At 40.0% G+C, this 14,653-nt stretch overlaps 1 protein-coding gene across 3 annotated transcripts in view; it reads left to right on the forward strand.

Annotated features, from left to right (window-relative positions):
- The window catches only part of palld (palladin, cytoskeletal associated protein), a 66,170-nt gene that overhangs the window by 20,981 nt on the left and 30,536 nt on the right, over positions 1 to 14,653 (forward strand). The window contains exon 1 of one of the 3 annotated variants that reach the window (XM_066676554.1): positions 10,724 to 10,855. The exons of the other annotated variants lie outside the window; for them this stretch is intronic. The gene's annotated coding sequence lies outside the window, so the exon portion shown is untranslated. Of the gene's footprint in view, positions 1 to 10,723; positions 10,856 to 14,653 lie in introns of those variants that run through there. 3 annotated transcript variants of the gene reach the window in all.

Below are 14,653 nucleotides of genomic sequence, written 5' to 3' on the forward strand. Positions count from 1 at the left end.
CCTTTGTAACTGATGGTGTTGCAAAACTCTTTAATGGGAACAGCGGGATTTGGAAAGCCCCACAATGTTTGCTCTTTATTGTTCTTTACAGAACCCTGAACAAACTAAAAAATGTTTGCTAAAGGGTTCTTTGCATCATAAATGTGTTCTTTAGTTCAATAAAAAATGTGCTATAGATGGTTCTATATAGAACCTTTTAAAAAGGGGTTCTATATGGCACCAAAAACAGTTCTCTACTGTAACAAGTTTGACATCGTAACAATAGAGGGACCTTTTTGGTGCCATTTAGAACCCTTTTCTAAAATGTGTTATATAGAACCATCTATAGCACAATCTTCATCAATCTGAAGAACCTATTAACGATGCAAAGAACCCTTTAAACCTGCAAATGGCTCTTTAAGTGCTCATTGTTCTATATAGAACCATTTCTTTTAATTAAGAACCCTTGAAAAAACCTGATTTGTAAGAGTGTAGTTAATGGTTGATGTATAAATTTTGCATCCACAGAGGGCTTAATGTTTTTAACTGTACACCAGTGAAAGCTGTATTCTACATCATGCTGTACCAAATAGTTTTTGTCCAGAGGTTTATCACTATTTATGGAAATAGGCTGGGGGGGTGTTGTACAGGAATGACGCAAAAAAAAGTGTCAGAGGTCAGTTTCTGGAACGTATTTCACTGTGAAGTGAAAGGTGCTGTATCCTGTCAAGGACATCGGACTACAAGCGTTTTCTTCCTGAGGTCAGAGGTGAACATGGTGTTTGAACACACTGCAGGCCTACAGCTAGGAGTGAGGTCATGACCAGACAAGGAGTGTTCTCCACTCCCTCACTCAGACGCCCAACACTCACTCACACACTCACACCCGCCCGCATGCTTACCCATACAGTTTTGCGCAACATCTCTCTCTCACTGAGTCACTATGCTTTCATTTGGAATTTCTTTCTTTCTTTTGTTCATGTGATACAGTAGCAGCTGCTATTTTTCTCATTTTAAGTTGACACGAACCAACCAAATGAACCCTAAACTGAGAGGAAGTTGAAAACTGAGTAGTCAAATAATAAAAATAAAAATAAATACTAAGCAAATGTCTGGAACTGAGCAATGAGGCTTGTCTGTTGCCTTTTATGTGTGTATGTAGTCTTTTAAGCTGCTTTTGGAGCTTAGTGCTGTGGACAGTGTGTTTACACTCTTGGCTTCAGCAGGACTCAGATTAGAGATGAGTGACCGCCACAGAAACCCTTCACTGGCCGCTGTGGGGTTGTTGCCACAGAGACCAGAGACAACTGCAGCAAACTGTGGGCCACTCGCTCCCACATTGTTGTGTTTGACTGTGAGCATGGCTTCTTTTCTCAGCTCCTTGCACTGTTTCTTACTTAAACATACCGCATTTGTTGTTGTAAATGCTAGAAGAAACATTATTATTAATGATTATATTTGAATTAAAAGATATTTTTCACAGTCTTTGGATACTCATTGGAAAATGGAAATAGTTTTAATCAAAACAAACAGACATCAACTCAGAAAACATTACACCAGTAGGAGAAAAAGATGTCAACTGTCAAATGTCATGTTAACGTATTGTAAATGTTTTTGATGTTCACCATTGATTGTTATGTCAAAATAAGTGAACAAAATAAGTGCTTTAGAAGGGAGCAGCTTAATCATTCTCTGCAAATGTGATTTCACAATTCTTGGAAATATACTTGGTAGCATATCAAAAATATATGTTTTATGATGTATGTATGTAAATATGTTAAAATAAGCAAATCATATTATTTAGCTGTGTTAAAATGGGCAGATGTATGTTCTCTGTAGGGGAATTGTATTATCTCACTAATATAATTAATACAACATTAAAAATAATTAATAACTTTAATCATAATTAAGTAGGCGGCACAGTGGCGCAGCAGGTAGTGTCACACAGCTCCAGGGGCCTGGAGTTTGTGGATTCGATTCCTACTCTGGGTGACTGTCTGTGAGGAGTTGGTGTGTTCTCCCCGTGTCCGCGTGGGTTTCCTCCGGGTGCTCGGGTTTCCTCCCACAGTCCAAAAACACATGTTGGTAGGTGGATTGGCGACTCAAAAGTGTCCTAGGTGTGAATGTGTGTGTGTGTGTCTATGTTGCCCTGTGAAAGACTGGCGCCCCCTCCAGGGTGTATTCCCGCCTTGCGCCCAATGATTCCAGGTAGGCTCTGGACCCACCTCGACCCTGAATTGGATAAGCAGTTACAGATAATGAATGAATGAATAATTAAGTACTTTTTAATCATATTTCAGAAGTACTTAAATGTAGTGCTAGGAGTCTTGCATCAGAGATATGGTGTGTTTCTGCCAAAACTGGGAACCAAACCATTAGTGATGGGAATTTCGGCTCTTTTTGGGGAGCCGGCTCTTTTGGTTCGGCTCTTCATAAAGAGCCGGCTCTTTCGGCTCCTAAATGGCTCTTTGTTTTACCACTTATTTCCACTGGAACAGAACAATATTACCTACATTTTACATGACTATATGGAGAAAATATTATTGTTCAATATTAAAAATAATAAATAGTGTTGCAATGGCCAATTGTTTTATGGCTGTCTTGTAATAACTCACTGATTGCACTTATACATTCAATTGTATATATAACTGGATTTTTATTTAAACACCTTAATAAAAATCACTTGTAAACTCTGAAATATAGCCAATGGAACACAAAACGCAGGTATCACAAGATAGCTTATTAAATTAAATAATCAGCCATTTCTGGGAAATCCATTTCTTCAACTATTTTTTGGAAGGCAGATTGGTATTCAGGAAAACCAAGTGTCTCAGCTTGGAGGGTTGGAGCTTGCTTGTTGTTTTCTGATTGGTTGAATGTCAAGCCTTAGAAAAAAATGGCTCGGTCTTAGACGGGAACCGGCTCTCATCGTTCACTTACAAGAGCCGGCTCTTTGGACCGGTTCGTTCGCGACCGACACATCACTACAAACCATAGATGTGCCATGTGGAGGGCAGTGTTTTCCACTACACTTACCAGCTGTTTATGGGGAGATCTGCAGTAATCTACTGACTGTTGTAATTTTGCTGAGTTGTGAGGCTTGATTTGTTTGACAATAACTAAAGCTATTACTGACAATGGTGTGCTTGTGTGGTCTTGTAGTGGTCATGTTTGTGTTACAAGAATGGTCGGTGTCTCCCTTGTACTACTTTGGCCAGATGTGGCAGATGTACCCAGCTGTGGTCAGTTAAGGCTCTTGAGAGGAGTAAAAATGCAACACGCAGTGTCGCTGTCACACAGCTCCATTGTCCTGGGGTTGTGGGTTTGAGGCCTGCTCCGGGTGACTATCAGGAGTTTTGTGTTTCCTCCTTGTTTCCGTGTGGGTTTCCGCCGGTTGCTCTGGTTTCCACCCAAAATCCAAAAACACAGATTGGTAGGCTACTGCAGTTTATATAGGTGTGAGTGTTTGAGTGAATGTATGTGTGTGTGTCGCCCTGTGAAGGACTTTTGCCCACTGTGTGGTCTTTCCTTGTGCCCAATGATTCCAGGTAGGCTCCGGACCCATCACATCCCCCCAGAGCGGGACTTGAACCCACAACCTCCTGGTCCCTGGAGCTGTGTCACTGTGACACTACCTGCTGCGCCTATTTGTGATTATTTGTTTAGTTTCAATGGCAAATAATGACTATGTTTTTCTTTCATTGAACAAGAAGCACAAATGTGTGTGTTTATATAAAATGAATTAAGAATTTAGAAACTGAGCGTTTGACAGAAATAGTCCTTATTGGGAGATAATGAATTCTATCATTGGAGCTTCAAGATTGGAATTCAAAAAGGGCATAATTGTGTTCACTCACTTTGTGTGATGTCTGTGAGAAGTTTGGTGTGTTCTCCCCGTGTTCGTGTGGGTTTCCTCCGAGTGCCGGTTTCCTCCCACGGTCCAAAAAAAAACCACATTGTTAGGTGGATTGGGCACTCAAAAGTGTCCGTAGGTGTGTGTGTATTGCCCTGTGAAGGACTGGCACCCCCTCCAGGGTGTATTCCTGCCCTGCGCCCAATGATTCCGGGTAGGCTCCCGACCCACCGCGACCCTGAACTGGATAAGCAGTTACAGATAAAGAATAAATGAATGAATCTGAGTATATAGACTGGTACAACCAATGTGCATTTGTTCTATATCTGAATGTGCCATTTGACAGCAGAAATAGTTTCTCAATTAAATGTTTATTAATATTCACATAAGGATATATTAAAAGTAATTTTTTTTAGTAATTTTTTTATTATTATTTAAAAAAACAGCCCCCCTATAACAGGTCTAACGACATCCATGCATGTTCTCTTCTTAGCAGCATTATGTAATTGGGAGAGACTTACATGAAGGAAATGACTTAAATGAGTGAAAAGTATTTAACATTACACTGGCATTCCAGCACTTTATGGAAATCTGACTTTTAACAGTAATCCAGAAGTGTTTCCATCTGAGACATTGAGGTACATAGTTAAGTGACACTCAAGAATGCATTATTTCTGGTCAGTGTACAGAAAAAGTAGCAAGTTAGAGCAAGGAAACTATACAAGCACGATGGATGTAAAGCTATATTACTCTGGTCAGGCCTGGACACATACCTCCCATGTGACTCAGCACTGTTCACCACAGCAGTGGAGTTGCTTTTATGAGGTGTAGCTTGTAAAGCAGTTAATGGTGTATTAACAATCACTTTCTTGTAGAGGCGTTGCATGTGGTTGAAGGACGGGAATGAGCTAGAGAGAGATTAGCTGTGTTGAAGAGGCATGTACAGGACTGTACAGGGAACATGCTGTTAGACAGTTACACAACAGCATTTTCGCATTTTGAAGTGTGTACACAACATAATAAATTAGTATTACATCATTACGTACAAGACCAAGTTGGTCCTATGGGCGGATGATTTTCTGTGTGACTTTGTGAAAGAGCTACATTCAGTCTACATACAGTGTCACCACAGATAGGTCCAGGGGTTGAGGGTTTGAGCCTTGCCTTGGGTCACTGTCTGTGAGGAGTCTGGTGTGTTCTCTCTGTGTCTGCGTGGGTTTCCTCTGAGGGGCCCTGGTTGCCTCCTATAGTCCAAAAACACATTGGCTGGTGGATTGGCCATGAAAAAATGTCCATTGCTGTGAGTGTGTAATGACCTGTGATTGACCGGGTGTGTTCCTGCCTTGCATCCAGTGATTCCCGGTATGCTCTGGATCCTAAAAAGAACTTTGTATTAGAACTGACAATTTATTTGAATACCTGAGTGTTTGTTTCTTTATATATTGTTGGAAACTTTGCTTACCTTAAAATTTCCTCAGAATACGTTAACACAGAATTTTATTTACCACTTTTTTAGCGAAAATTTTTGGTCCTAAACCCATTTATTCATTCATTCATTCATTCATTCATTCACTCAGTGAATTCACTGTCTGTAAATGCTTTTCCAGTTGGTGTAGTGCCAGTCAATCATAGGGCACCACACACTCACACATTCACTCACACACTCACACACTCACACCTAAGGACACTTGTTTTGACTAACCAGTCTACCTACCAATGTGTGATTTTTGGACAGTGGGAGAAAACGAGAGCACCTAGAGGAAACCCACTCAGACACAGGGAGAACTCCTCAGACAGTGATCCCAAGCAGGCCTCAAACCCCAGGACCTTGGAGCTGTGTGACAGCAACACTGTCCTAAACCCAAAAGAACTTAAGTGTGTATGTGCTATTAGACTATAAACACAGTCACAATTCCACCCCCACACTATTTTGCAATTCTCCCTTTTTCTTTGAATGACATTAAATGCATTAAAAAGACAAACCTTTTAAACAAGCAAAAGTCCCATAGCAGCTCTATTTTATTTAACACCCTTAATTTCATTTGAAAAAGTCAATTTTGACTTGCAATTTGTCACTTATTTACTTGCTGCTGATACTGAAATTATAAATTAAATTGACCTAAAACCTAGATGAAATTTAGAAATATAGGAGAAATATAGAGGGATATAATATAGAGAGAATTTGAGAAAGTGGGCAGCACGGTGGCGCAGCAGGTAGTGTCGCAGTCACACAGCTCCAGGGGCCTGGAGGTTGTGGGTTCGATTCCCGCTCCGGGTGACTGTCTGTGAGGAGTTGGTGTGTTCTCCCCGTGTCCGCGTGGGTTTCCTCCCACAGTCCAAAAACACACGTTGCAGGTGGATTGGCGACTCAAAAGTGTCCGTGTGAGTGAATGTGTGTGTGTCTGTGTTGCCCTGTGAAGGACTGGCGTCCCCTCCAGGGTGTATTCCCGCCTTGCGCCCAATGATTCCAGGTAGGCTCTGGACCCCCCGCGACCCTAAATTGGATAAGCGGTTACAGATAATGGATGGATGGATGGAATTTGAGAAAGTGAGCACCTGTAGGCAAACACTTTGTTGCTACAGCAGCATAAACCAATACAACACATAAGAAGTAATATTAAAAAAAGAATACATTATTTGAAATTTAAAAAGTAATATTGTGAGTCTAAACAGATGGGACTGTGCAGATATTTACAGATATACAGCTGTACATACAGTGAGTTATTCGTATTATGGTATGCATAATATTTTGTGGTGGCTGAGATGGAAATGTAATATTAGAAATGAGATAGAGTAGGGCAGGGCTCTGACAGGATGGAAACACAAAGACTGAACTGATCCTCTGTTTGAGAGCTTTGTCTCTAGAGAGAGTGTGGTATGCAGAACTGAGGTCACACACACACACACAGATACACACACACAAGGGAGTTACACACAGCTCAGGGAATTACATTGTTTCCGGATGAAGTCAATCAGCGACTTATTGAGGCCTGTTGGCAGGTTAGGGTTCCTGTTTTCAGTAAGCTCAGCACTGTTAAAGAGTGTACATTTCTTGAAAACAAGCATGCATGGCATGTATTTGATGTAGTAATGGGTTTTAGAGTTATTTGAACAAACAAATTAGCTACCTGTCTTTAAGCAATAGCACAGTTTCAGATCCAGAATGGTTGTGGATTTAAGAAAAAATGCATTGCAATATTAAAGGAGGCTTTTGCTCAAGTCTGCAGTTGCTCAGATATTTCTTCCAGTCAGATATTGTACTTCAGTTTGCCAAGATAAGGACACACAGGAAACACAATATGAACTTGTCTTCAAAGACTAAGAGCTTCAGCCTTTTAAAGTTTGAATAATTGTTATTCTCTGTAATATGGGCCTGTTTTAATGGGCAGTTGTGTTTCCTTTTTTAATGCTGTTTCTCCCATGAAACTGAACAGGAATGAACAAGTCCCTGAATCCTCATATTTCCTTTTAATATAAATTCAGACCCTTAAAAGAGAATTTCCCCTTTTATCTTTCTCGCTTGAGCCTCTCTGAACATATACAGGGTGATTTTCGAAGCAACTCAGACAAAGTTTACTTTAATAATTCCAGTTTATTTTTTAATTTTTCTACCCGATTTTTTAGCAGAATTAAATATATTCACTTATTCATTCTCTGTAACTGCTTATTCAGTTGAGGATCGCAGTGAGTCCAGAGCCTACCACTGGGTGCGAGGTGAGAACACACCCTGGAGGGGGCGCCAGTCCTACACAGGGCGACACACCCTCACACATTCACTCAGAAACTCACACCTAGGGACACTTCTGAGTAGCCCATCCATCTACCAATGTGTGTTTTTTTTTTACCATATTTAATCGCTTAGCCATTTCAGGGTCTCGGTGGGTGGGATCACCTGGAATCACTTGGCGCAAGGTGGAAACACACACAGAAGTGGTGGAGTGGGTATATATATATATATATATATATATATATATATATATATATATATATATATGTGTGTGTGTGTGTGTGTGTGTGTCGCAGTCACAGCTCCAGGAACCTGGAGGTTGTGGGTTCAAGCTCGGCGCTACACTGTAAAATCTAACCATTTGAGTTAAAATAACACCCTAAACTGAGTATAAACAACTCACCTGTAAGAACTTATAAGTGGTTAACTATGTTAAGTGAATTAAGTGAACTGGAGGTACTCTTTAAATTTGCATTACTTAAAAGTACAAGCAGTTGTTTCTATTTAAACCAGTAAGTTGCTACAAATTAATATTATACACTTCTAACAAGTAATACAAACAATTATCAAGAATCCAATCACTTATGCCACAGCTTCAAGAGCAACAACTTCATTGGCTTTCACCCAACAAAACACTGCACTTACAGCAGAGAGAGCGCTAACTTGGTCTTTTGGCTTTCTATATCAACAGCAAGCAAGTTAAACCCTACCACTTTAGACTGGGATCATAGAGGAAGGGGACGATCATGATCACGAACAATTACACGATCATGGTGTGTGATGGTGAAAGCCACGCCCATATGAAAATACATGGTGCCAGTAGCCAATGAGGAATATGTAAATTTTACTCATCAAAGTCAAACGGCCCCTAATTTGCCTCAACGGATCCTTTTCATTTAAGTTGTGCATGCAGTGCATGATGGTTTGCGTTGTGTTCAGGAGCTCTCAAAAGACTGTCACTTCTAGACTGCTTCTAGCCAATCTGGAGAAAGCATTTCGGATGTGTCACACACATGAACAGAGGCTCAGCAAGAGATTTTAATGTGGAATGACTGAAGATAAGACAACATAACAAGTAGATGTACCAACAAAACTACAGCTTTTAAGATGTAAAGAGAGAAGAAGACAGAACAGAAATGTGACACACCACACGTCATAATTTTGAGATAAAAACAGTGGAATATGGTATTACTGTTGTACCACCCAACCCTAGTCGCAGGAACACACTTTTTTTTTTGGTTGGTTCATAACAATGCAACGCAATAGCAACGCAAGCAGGAACACAGGTCGAGGAAACATTCCCTAAACAGTGGATGAATACATTTATATAATATTATATATTATATAGTTAAAACAACTAGAAACTTTAGACTCTTCAAATGTCTTTCTTGAACAAGAAGGGCCATTAAATCATTATGAGGAAGATTTGTGTCTGCATAAGCAGAGTCATATGTGTACAATGTGTGTACATGGATGGACTTTTATAACTGAGTCTAAACTGAGTATAAAAGGAGAGGGGATCAGTGATATTTTAGTTTGAACTAATCATCCAAGTAACTGAAAAAAAAAACTTATCAGAGATGCCGAAAACTTTGCCTTGTGCCTTGTGAAACATTGCCCTGTGCATGTTTTGAAAAGCTCAAATGGGAAAAAACGTCCCCTTTAAATACAGCATGGGACCAGGACCGTTGCTGTTATGACTGACACTAACACACACACAGAAATTCTCTGACTGTGGCAGTCTGGCTGCAGTGACGCAGCAGTGACTGTTAGCCTGCTGAGAGGTGGGCCTCTTTCTCAGCTTTTCATCGATGACACATTTACACACACACACACACATACTTGCACAGACTTAAAGAGAGAGCCTTACGGAACAACTGAGAGACACTACTAAATATAATCATTACATATCCAACAAAGATTTTATAACAACATTCCTTTGTCTCACATTTGATATGTAGAAGGCACACACACAAATACACACACATTGCAGCCACAGCCTTTTGCAACATGGAATAAGGGGATAAAGGCAATCCAGAAACTAAAATATTGGTTACCAGATCATATTGGTTAACTATTCCAAGACTCCCAATGTAATCTTTACAAAAGGGATGTAAACTTTATTTTATCCGGACATGATGATTCCTAAATAGTGATTGGCCTGGGCATATGGTTCAATGGGAAAGAATTCTTTAATTTGCAAAGTACCTTTGAAATATGTGATAATTCATTAACCTTTAAACTATTCCAAAATGGCCCAATGAAACATTTATGACACCTCTTTTATAAAGAGCGATTTAACTATGTACATCACACGCCATAAAATAGTAAGCCAACTGCACTCAATGCATCTTAAATAATAAATAAAAGTGTATGTTGTAAATGTTTCTTATTCTGAATGGCATATTTTTTTTATCACTTTTACCACGCTTTTCCCATGTTTTTTGTGGTGTGCTGGACACTGGGTGGTATTTTCCTGAGCTTTTATTAAGGCTGTTGGTGGTTCGTCTGTTTAATAATCCCATAACCATGTGCATTAAGTGCACATGGTCCTCACTGGATGCCAACACTACAATTTTTACACTTCCATAATTACCATATTTGGATAAATAGGCATACCTCTGTTTATCAAACTTTAATGCTCAGAATAGTCTAATTAAAGTTGTTTCCAAAAGAAAAAAATCGCTAAATTCTTAAAAGTGTTTTAGATGTAGCTCACATTCATCTTTATACAGTATGTGCTGAGCTACTCGCCATTAGTGTCCAACTTGATACATGATAAATTGACAGGGTTGTTGTCTTAGGTTAATGAGGTAAGAAACCCGGACAGTCTGAATTCTCTTGTTTGAGACTGTGTTAGGAATTCAACGAGGAAATGCTCAGCCACGGCGCTGACTGCTTAGTTCACTCATACAACATCGCATGGACCCGGTTAAATTACTATTATTATTTTTTTAAGTTGAGATGGTCTTTAATGCTCGGAAAAGTAAAATCCTGAGACGAAAATCACTGGAACTTTTATTCTATCGTTTCGCTCCTGTATTTATCCTGTCTGGAGCTCGGCTCTCGTCTCTGAGTGACTCAGGCGCAGCGGCGCGAGCGAGCGCTCACCGCTATAAAAGCAGAGGAGCCGCTTCACGCACTGTTATTACACACGCGCGCGCACACACACACTCAGAGAAAGAGCGAGAGAGAGAGAGAGGGAGGGAGCAAGGGAGCAGACCGTTACCACTGAGGAGCTAACTGTCCATCTCTACATATACTTCGACAGCGTAAAGAGTGCCAGAAAAGTGAAGGTAACCTTGTTTGTTCACTCTTTCCTCCACAGACCTGCTTAGGAACCGTGTCTGAGTTTATGCTGAAGAGGTTGTGCACCGTTAGCTAACTTAAGAGATAACTTTTATTGTGTATTTGTTACTGAGAAGCTGGTAGAGAGATGCTGACAGAGTGGCGGATGAAACGAGAGAAAGGAGGGAGGGGGGTCCTTCAATCTGCTCCACTACTGTTTTTTTTTTTCTTTTTGGAGAAATATCCGAAACTAAAAATGGAATTAAAGTCATCTGGTCAGAGCATACGTTTTGACGTTTAAATGCTGTTGGTTTCTTTTGTATTTGTCCCTTAAAGGGGAATTCCCCCAAGTCTGACTATTAAGAAAATATTGATGTCCAGTGTTTTATTGTAGAGAAACTTACTATTGACTCTTCGCAGATTTCTATGCAGGGATTTCCATGGCTATAGCATGTGTTACTATGTGTATTGTCTGCGATGGTAAAATGCTTCTGGAACTACTTTCCTCAAAAATGCTCTTAATTTTTTGCCAAAACCTTTTTTCGAAACGATTGTAAAAGCAATACTTATTAATGTAAGAAGTACTTTGTAAATGTCCTTTGAGGGGGCATTTAGAGGCACTAAACTCTTCAGATGTCTGGTTCCTATCATGACCACTAGGAACAGTCCTGACTCAAGCTTCTCAAGAATAAAGAATTTCACATAAATATTTTTTCTTGCATCCTTATCAGTGAATTATGCAGACAATTTGAAGAATCAGTTTAGTTCCCCTTTAATGCTGAACAGCAGTTCAAGGCTGTTCCCAGTTGTGTTTTGGCTGTGAAGGAGTTTGGTATAGTAATTGATGGTTTGGTCAGTGGTGTCTTAGTTCATAAAAGGCCATTGTATTAACAGCTTTAATGCCAGTGGAGGCCGTCTGCGGTTTCGGGTCTTTCTCTGGATGAGTTAAGCCTTGCTCTGGTCTGTGTTATTTCCTCCCTCTCTCTCTCTCTCTCTCTCTCTCGCTCTCTCTCCCATTACCCCTCTCTCTCTCTCTATCTCTCCCCATTACCTCTCTCTCTCTCTCTTCTGAGAGTGCATTTGTCTGGATCTTCGGAATGTGAGCTGAAGACATTCCTTTCTTTAAAGACTGGGAAGAGATCACCATCAAATGGGATTACTAGCAAGAGAGAGAGAGAGAAAGAAAGAGGCAAGGTAGCAGGCAAGCACTGTGGTCATAGTGAACCTGTCTATACAGCATTTAATTTGAGGCCATAAGAAAACAGTCTGGACCTATTTTATGTGATGTATGAGCAGTTAAAGTGAAAGCCAGTGTGCAGGGGTGTAGGTGGGGTGGTGGTGAAGAGGGCAGAAAAATGGGGAAAAAAAAAGAGAGAAAGGTGCAAGTGGGGACTTTTGCCCAAGAGGGTGAGGCGTGAGTGAGTGACCGAGTGAATGAGTGCGTGAGCTGAAAGGAAAGAGGGTGCATGGGTTTTAAGGGAGGAGTGACAGAACTTTAAACCACTCTCCTCTTACAGCAGTGATTGAGGAGGCTATTCAGTCTTCTCCGAATTGAATGAGCAGAGAGAAAGTGGGGAGGAGAGGAGGACAGGAGCTAGGGAGAGAGAAAGAGAATATATAGAGAAGACAAAGAGAAGACAGTCAAGAGGGAAAGGAGGTGAGTCACTGGAGGAATACTGAGTGTGTAAGAGAAAGAGGGAGAGTGTAAGAGCTGGAGAGAGAGAAAGAACTATTTTTAATGACATCTTTATGGAAAGTTGGATCATTCCTCCACTTCTCTGGTAGGGGAGTGGAGCAGTGCGCAGCGCCAGCGTGTACAGTGGGCCAGGAGCTTGGTTTTGGGTGGAAGCCTGAGAGGCAGATCAGATTTAGGTCAGCCTGAGCTCCATCGGGCTAGACAGGAATACACTTAACTAGAGTCGTTTGTAATGATGGGCAGTACAGATGCACCAATTGTAACTAATTGGTGGTCATTACCAATAACTGATTACACTGCTTTGCATTTTTAATCCATAGATGAAGTGCACTTTTTCATTTAGGATTAAACTGTATAAATAACCTTCTTTTTAGTCACTGCAAAAGTTCCATTTCACATGTGAATAGAAAACAAAAATATAGAGCTATGGAATTGCTAGTGGGTGCTCTGTAATGGCACTGTTATTTATAATATACTTTTTCAATATGTCATAGGTGTCATTACATATTCGGCAACACAAATTTGTGACTGTGTGAAGGACTTGTCCTGTCCAGAGTATGTTCCTGCCATTCAACCAATGATTCCATGTAGATCAGGATGAAGCAGTAGCAGTTACAGAAGTTAAATGTGTGTGTAAAGGCTAGTAGAAAGTTAACAACACCCTGAATCCATGATTCTGAAAAGAATCATATTTTTCCAAATAGTTGATTAGAGTTTCCAGGCATGTGAATTCATGTGTATGGGTTTGTGTGTATCCAGACTGACCTAGATATGTGTGACAGCTCTGCTATGACTACAATCATAAAGAACGATTGATATAGACTGCTTTTGTTGAGGATTTAACTTAGTGGTATGTCTGTCCAGACTCATGTGGGTGGGTGTGATTAGATTGGAACAGAAAGTAAAGCCAAAGTGACCCAATGGTGTTCCCAAAGTTCTCTGGAACTTCACTTTTATTGCAATCTAGAAAGAGGTTGTGTGTTAAGAGGGGGGAGTGTACAACTGGTTCTGCAGGCATGGACTGAGAAGCTGTCCAAAAACGAAAATTAATTTTCAGTGGAACATCTTGTAATCATAGTGCTAGACTGAAGGATTTTCAATAGAGCATCTTGTAATCAGTCATAGACTCAATGATTTTTACTGTGGCATCTCTGTATTGTTATTGCAGTTAGGTCTAGGACTTGACCCGTGTTTGAGCTTAACCATTTGGCTGCGAACATGAGCCACTGTTCTGTGTTTGGCCTATGCCTCTTGTAATTAAGGGAAATGGTGTTTGAAAACATTGCTGTAGTCTTAGGTACTTTCAGGAAGAAAACAAGATTAAGTTAATTGAGTTTTGCATTTACTCTATACTTTATAGTCCTCACCACAGAACAAACAGGACAATGTGAAGTTAATGATGTTATTTAGCTGAACTTTTAAAGACACCAGAAAGAAATTCTGGAGGAGACAATTAAAATTTTGAGATATGGTTCTTTGAGCAGCCCAAACTAGATTCACACTCAGTGATAGTGGTTTTAAATGGAGCAGATAGTGCTCACATATCAGCCATGTTCAAGACTGTTTCTTAGATTTCTTAGAATCCAGTGAACAATTACTGAGTGTGATATGTTAGATTACACTGTATAATAATGTTTATTTACGTTGCTACTGTAACACAAGTGCTTGAACAGAGCACAGGCATCAGATTGATTTCAGATCTGGAGAAATTATGTTGAATCATTGATACCAGGCTAAAGATGATATTAAACTACACCCCATCTAGCTAGAAGCTCTAAAGAGAACATACTAGCAAACAACTAGCCACAGAACTGACTTGTGTATATGTATGTATATCCTTTTTTTTAATCTATAAGTATTTTTATGGAAGCATTATAGATAAATATTCTTAATTAAGTGCCAAATTGTAAAGCTGATTGTAATGTAGTGGGCTGAATATCTTACTGTAATTCTGTAGATTGCTCCTATGTGCAGTTTTGAAAGCAGATACTGTATTATGTTTGAGCTGTGATATAGTGCATCTTGAATGGCTTTGACTAAGGGCTTGTTCACAGATGAAGTTCACAGATTCCAGTCTAGCGTGATTCAAAGGCTTGGTTCATTATCGGCC

The sequence above is a fragment of the Hoplias malabaricus genome, chromosome 7, assembly GCF_029633855.1.
Source record: "Hoplias malabaricus isolate fHopMal1 chromosome 7, fHopMal1.hap1, whole genome shotgun sequence".
Classification (NCBI taxonomy): Eukaryota; Metazoa; Chordata; class Actinopteri; order Characiformes; family Erythrinidae; genus Hoplias; species Hoplias malabaricus.